At 38.5% G+C, this 7,556-nt stretch overlaps 1 pseudogene; it reads right to left on the bottom strand.

Moving 5' to 3' along the window:
* Window positions 1-3,148: 3,148 nt before the first annotated feature.
* Window positions 3,149-7,556, bottom strand: part of LOC135771794 (uncharacterized) — a 39,608-nt pseudogene continuing 35,200 nt past the window's right edge.

Here is a 7,556-nt window from a genome sequence, read left to right as displayed (position 1 = left end):
ATGAGTATTATAATTTTTATTTTAGAATTAAATTACAGTAGTTGGACACTTTAAATTGTTAGGAACGACAAACACAAGGATCCCAGCGCAGAGGTGTTTTATTCAAGGTATGTATAAGAGATGACACCAATATGAAAGTCAATATGTATAAGAGAAGACACTCTGTGTTCGTGGAGATGTAAGCGAGGAGGAGACAACTCAGGCGAGACAGGCTCAACGGAATCCCTTCGGGAAAGGCTCAGAGTGGGAAACACAGCACAGCCGTAGAACATCCACTCACACATCCAAAATCCTCAGAGAAGAAATCCTGGTGGGGCACAGAGAGAGAGAGGGGCGGTCAGAGTCTTCAGCAGAGTCTGTGCTGGACAGCGCACAGCGGCAGTCCGAGCCTTACGCAGAATTACGCGCCCGAAAGCGCACTGCTGCTGGACAGCGCAAGAGGTAGACTGGCGCTCGGAGAATCCACAGACAGAGAGAACACTGAGGCTTGACGGTGACACACCACTCGGGAGAGGCTGACAGCAGGGCTCGGAGTCTAACGGGGTAAAGGCAGCAGAGAGCACGGTGAGTAATACAAAATGAGAACAAGAGACAGAAACTAAGGCACGACAGGACTAGAACTAGACAAGCTAGCGGGCAGGAACATACTAAGACGAACTTGCAAAGAGCATGGGAAACGAAGGGAATTTAAATCAAACCGGATGGGTAAACAAATGAGAATCAGGTGTGGGACGCCGGTGAGAAGAGTCAGAGATAATGAGGTCACCAGGTGGAAGGCGCGCACGCGTGGAGCTGTCAAAACATAAACACAACACAACACATGGTGAAACAAAAACAAAGCGGCCAATGAGACCGAAATCATGACATAAATAGAGAATTATTAAACGACCATAGTTATTATTTTTCTCCCTACCTCAAGGTACAACCTATTAACTTAAAAATTAATTATATAATAATTATTAACATAAATATTTGGTGTTTCGTGTCAGTACTATGGAGCAATTTTGGTGTCATTAATTATTCATGCACAAGACACCATGCACAGATGCGTAGCCAGTTTCACATGCATAGAACCTAATTCACATGCACACATATAAATATTCACAAAGACATGTAATGATTATATTTAAAAAATATATTTTTCACAGACAACGCACAAAAATGTTGAAAGTTTAACATGTACAAGTTTATCATGTGTAAATTGTCAATTACCTGTGAATCACCTCCAATATGTGTATGTGTGTATTTTGGCAGGGCTCCACCTCCCACATCGGTAGTCGTGTTTAGTCAATCAGATCATATCTTATCATTCAACAAATCATAAGCGCATGAGAGCGCTGCTCTGCATCATTTTTGAAATGAGGCCTTACGCCTGGTTCATATTTCCTCTGTTTGGTGTTGACAATTTTCTTTTTTTAGGGCCTGCGTCCTTCGAATGCCGTATTTAAAGGCCAATAACATAACTGGGCCACAACAAAGGCTTTCCCATTCTGAAGTCTCCCTCTCTTCGTAGTTCTTCATCACCCAAATCCAGTTCTGATCTACCTCTCTGTTCCATGACCGTCGAGAGCCCTCCGGTCCAACACCATGTAGAAATACCCCAGGAATACCGGGCGTTTCAAGATGTGAATAGCAAGCAGTTAGCTACAAAACTTCCTCCTCATCAGCCATGGGACTGTGCCATCGACCTGCTACTAGGAGCCACACTAGCCAAGGTTTGTATCTACCCTCTGTCCATCCCAGAACAAAAGGCCATGGAGGAGTATGTGGAGGAGGCTTTACAATCGCAGTACATTCGTCCATCTACTTCCCCTGCTGCTTCCAGTTTCTTCTTCGAGGCCAAAAAGGATGGTGGTCCAAAATCTCAATTCCCAGAAGGTAAAATTTAGCTATCCCTTTCCTTTGGTTCCTGCCGCACTAGAACATTTGTGTGGGGCTCGTATCTTCTCCAAGCTGGTCCTGCGAAGTGCCTATAACCTGATCCGTATCTGCCATGGTGACTAGTGAAAGATAGCCTTCGTAACCCCCTCAAGCCACTATGAGTACTGGGTCATGCCCTTCGGACTCTCCAACTCGCCAGCGGTCCTCCATGACTACCTCAACAAGTTTATAAATGTCTACATAGACAATATCCTCATATTTTCCACCTCCCTCTCTGAACATCTTGTCATGTAACCCTAGACCTAGAAAATACCACCATACCACCACTGTACAGTTCCTCAGAACTGTTCCTCAGATATATCATCATTAGGTACAGTTCCTCAGAAATATCATTGATCAACATGGAGTTCAGATGGACCAGAGGAAGGTGTGCCGCCTTCTCCAAAAAACTGTCCCTGGTGGAGCGGAACTATGATATAGAAATCGAGAGTTGCTTACCATCAAACTCACCCTGGAAGAGTGGAGACATTGGCTGGAGGGTGCCAACCATTCCTTTGAGGTCATCACCGATTACCAAAGCCTTGAGTACCTCCGTGATGCTAAAAGACTTAACTTCCACCAGGCCCACTGGGCATTGTTCTTCACTCGATTTGACTTCACCGTCAAATCACCAGTACCAAAGCAGGTGGAAGAGGAGCCCATCTATGGAGTCTGCAACATCATGGACTCTCGGCGGCTTAGTGGACTGGGAAGACTATGCCCCAGAGGAACGCTTGTGGGTGAACACATGTTATATTGCGCATTGTAAACACAATCAAAGCTTTAAAAACACAGAAATAATAGGACCTTTAACATACGTCAGTGCAAGAAGTCAATTTTAGATTTAAATTAAGGCAGCTCAAACATGCATTTTAGTCTCGGATGAGGATAAACCCTGTCTGGGAAACCGTCCCTGAATGAGCCAAGTGGAATGTATTTAAGGAAGCATCAGCGTGAAAGTCAAGGCTGTAGCTACAATGTGTAACAGTTTAATTTATTATGGCATTTCTCTAGTGGAATGGATTTGACTGACGGCACTCTGACAAGTGAACAGACATATGCGCAAAATTTGAAAAAAAGTGAGTGGGTCCAACAGCATTGGTCTTAAAAAGTAATGGTTCCAAGTTCCTACCTGTCATACTTATTATAGAGAGAAATCTAACATTAATGAATCTCACAACAAATCAGATTACAAAATACAATAGAAATTTTATTAAATTAAGTCATCAGTCATTTTTATGACACCTAGAGTAAATGTTGTGTATCGGCTCAATATTGGCATTGACCACTAAAGTACACCATTAAAATAAATATGGTTTTACTACAGTAACCATAATTTAACTATGGTATTTGTAGGAAAAAACACAAAGAAGGCTAAACACAAATGTACTATTTTCTCACTATAATAATTATTGTGTTATTTGTAGTAGAAATATGGTAATCCAAACGGTAATCAATTTGTCAACAAACATGGTTACTAAATGTTAAAGAAAGACCTAAATATACTTACTGAATAAAAAAACTATTGTGCCAGTTCTGCACAATTTACATACACACATTTTATTGTGGTGTTGTGAAGATATACAAGATCAGGGAGAGCAAACACAGTAAAAAATGTCAAAATGCCAAAGTTGGCAATCTTTTGGTTCATACTGGTGCAAGAGTCTTTATAGCACATTAGGGATTATTATTATGTTCTAGTCTTAAAGCACTATTAATATGCTCTGGCCATCACCATTTGGCATTATTAGGTATAACATTTATGTTTTAACACATAATGTATGTGACTACAATAGATTTGTATACAAATGTATAATACTGACTGGAGAACTACAGATTGAAATTTTGATCTGCTCATCTCTGGCCGACATCTTCAGAACGGTTGGCTACATCATTGACTGACATGTACAATACAACATATTTATGCAAATGCAAGAAAATGCAGAACACAACAATAAATTTATCACATAAATAAATGTAGAAATAAAGAAAAGTATATAACATTTATCATCGTGAGCTCCAGTTTGGGAAACCCTGTACTATCATACTATACATCAGAAAGTAGCTTTACAGTATTAATTCAGTTTATTTCCTCTGAGGTCCAGATGTGCAAGGTGTGATGGGTTTGATCTCAGTGCTGATTCCAGAACAGTACGTCCTTCACCTGGGATATTACAGTGACTCAAGCTGTAGAGAAAAACAATACACATACGTTCAGACGCACAGCATCATAAATCAATCAGCATCCAGGATAACAGCTGTTTTTATTATTATAATTTAAGTTTATATGGCACACGGCACTCTAAAATGCTTGATTCTGATTGGTTAGCCACAACATTCCAAGGTTCGTTCTTTTTAAATAACTACCGCTCAAAACTAATAACACACGGCTGCAAATCTTTTTCACAGGTACAGTTTAAAATGACACAAAAATAACTAAAAGTTTGTCTTTTAATAACATATATGACATTGCATTTACCATATTTCAAATCAATATGTAATGTTCCTTACCTTACTTGAGGTAAAAAGATGTATAATGTGTGAAAATGTACAGCCAGCAGGTTGTTATCACGAAATAAGCCCCTTTAGTGTGATACAAGACATTCTGAAATGTGACGGGTCCTGATCACACTGTCAGGGATTATTTTTTCACAAACAACCTGCTGCCTAATGCCTATACATTATCCCTTACTTAAAAAACAGCTATTTACCAAATTAATGATTGGCTGCATCTGAAAGCTTGGGTAGCTGACTTGATGCCGTAAACAGCATTTGTGCATGAAGTCACCTTAGCTAAACGGTTTTGGAGAGGCTTCAGACAGTGTAAGAAAATATGTTTGAAATATAAATAGAGACCGCATTTGCAATAACCAATCATATTTTCATACTAATTTCTCTCTGGAAAGTGCAAAATCGCAATTGAGTGAATAAAAATACAAATATGGTGCCTTAGCTTGGAATGCAGCCATTGTTATGAAACAGACTGATTATGATACAGGAAACTAATGGATACGGATACGGACACTAATGTACTGAAACATTTACACTGAGACTATCTTACTTCAGTATCTTCAGTTTACAGTCAGGATTCTTCAGTACATCAGATAGCAAATTCACTCCTAAATCTCTAAATTCATTATTAGACAGATTCAGATGTGTCAGGTGTAATGGGTTTGATTTCATAGCTGAAGAAAGAGCATCACCACCTTCAGCTGTGATATTACAAGCACACAACCTGTAGAGAAGAGAGACAAACAGTTGAGTGTTTAAGTTCAGATACACGGATAGGATGAATGAAGACTTCTTCACCCTGCAGTCAGCTGATATATGGGAGAGTTATGATCTCTCACAGAAGCATAGACAATAGCTAGCCGTCAACTGTGGTCTGTCCATCTGGTGTGTTTAAGTGCAACTTTTATTGGCCAGACACAGGTGATGTGAAGCGGCATCACATTACATTGGTTGAATTACAAAGTGAATGTTTTATTAATTCTTACTTCAGTATCTTCAGTTTACAGTCAGTATTCTTCAGTACATCAGAGATCAGCTTCACTCCTGAATCTCTTAGTTTATTATTAGTCAGATTCAGTTCTCTCAGGTGTGATGGGTTTGATCCCATAGCTGAAGTCAGAGCAACACAACCTTCCTCTGTGATATTACAAGAACTTAACCTGTAGAGAACAACATACACACAGTTTGTTCACACACAGATCAAATCTTCAGTGAGTTGAATTTGTTTCTCTTCCTGTCATTTTTCTAAGAATCAGATCACAATCTTACTTCAATATCTTTAGTTTACAGTCGGAATCCTTCAGTACATCAGAGATCAGCTTCACCCCTGAATCTTTAAGATTATTATTATCAGAGAGATTTAGATGTCTCAGGTGAGATGGGTTTAATTTCAAAGCTGAAGTCAGATCAACACAACCTTCAACTCTGATATTACAATCACACAACCTGTAGAGAAAAAAGACAAACAGTTTGTTTAGACACAGATCAAATCTACATTGAGTTTCTATTCCTGTCATCATTAAGTGTTTATGTACATTTTCATTTTAGTTTCATTTATGTGTTTTTGTGTTTTACTGAAACACAGGGAGATTTAAAAGTCAATCATTAATTTAAAGGTGCCATAGAATAAAAAACTGTATATACCTAGGCATACTTAATTAGAGTTCTGTACGTGGTAATGACATATTGTGAGCTTCAAAACTTATTTGTTTCCTCATTTTTATGTCAACCTCGTTCATGCAAAAGACTGCTGGAAAACAGGCCAATCTCAACATAAAAACGACTGTGACATTACAGTCGAGATGTATGCCCCAACATTAAATTACATGAATTAAGTACAAAGTTGTTGAAATGCTAAATTTTTGTGACTGCTGACTTAGAGCTACATGCTAGTTAAAGCTATATACTGGCGTTTAGGCTGAACTTCTGCTATTGAGATTACAGTTACGTTTTGCAGGTCCATCCTGAAAAAAACCACAACCTTACCACTAGGGCTGCACGATAATTCGCATGCGATATCGTGCGCATCTCGTCAGTAATGCCGGTTCCTTGATTGGTATTAAATCGCCATCAGCTGCTTTCAGATGGCGCGGCATTAACTGCACAGAGCCGTAGTTCCCTGACAAGCTGGGCCATATCGCGTACATATCGCAGGCGATAAGTCAGCGATAATTAATGCGAAATTGCCCAGATTGTCCGTGTTCTACGGCTCTGTGCAGTTAATGCGGCTCCATCTGAAAGCAGCTGATGGCGATTTAATACCAATGAAGGAACCGGCATTACTGACAAGATGCGCCTGACAAACACATCCGATTTATCGTGCAGCCCTACTTACCACTCAGAGATGTCCATTGACAATCTCCAATTAGTTTTTCCTCAAAATCTGTATTTTTGTGTGATACATAAGGTGTGTTTACTAATGTGAGCTACTGGCATGAGCCTTAGAGCATGGACATGTAAAAACTTTCTGGATAATTATTGCACTTGATAAAGTTACATACCTTCTATGTAAATATCAAAGAACAATTTAACATATTATTTCAATGCATTCTTTGGCACCTTTAAATAAACAATTGTGATTTGTTTCAGATTCCTTTCGTAAGGCATAACAACATTCAGGTTTTTTTATTCTAATATAATTTCATTGTTTTATGTATGTACATTTAAGTTACTTTATATGTAACTTACTCTTACAAAAATTAACCTTGGTTTTACTACATTTAAAAATTGGTTACTGTAGTAAAACCATGGTTTTGCTGATAGTAATCAATGCACCAAAAAACATGGTTACTGCACTTTTACAACAATAAATCCATGGTTAATTTTTGAATGATGAAATCAAAAAAATGTAAAATGAGGGGCCTCATTTATAAAATGTTGCGTAGAAACCGGCCTACATTTGATTTCACAATCATTTCTCAAAAGTAAGTACATGTGATTTATAAAACTAATGTGTACACAGAAAACACAAGTATAGATGTGAAATCTATGAATAGCAAATTATCTTGAAATTTTGTGCAGCTAAAAAGTTTCAAATTTCTGCATTTAAACCATGCCTAATTAATTTTATTGACATATAAAAGCACCAATGTTTAAATCCTTTAGGAGCAGCAAGAAAGACTTAT

Source organism: Paramisgurnus dabryanus, chromosome 8 (assembly GCF_030506205.2).
Source record: "Paramisgurnus dabryanus chromosome 8, PD_genome_1.1, whole genome shotgun sequence".
Lineage (NCBI taxonomy): Eukaryota > Metazoa > Chordata > Actinopteri > Cypriniformes > Cobitidae > Paramisgurnus > Paramisgurnus dabryanus.
The sequence above is the reverse complement of the archived record's forward strand: the minus strand, read 5'-3'. Positions and strand labels throughout refer to the sequence as shown.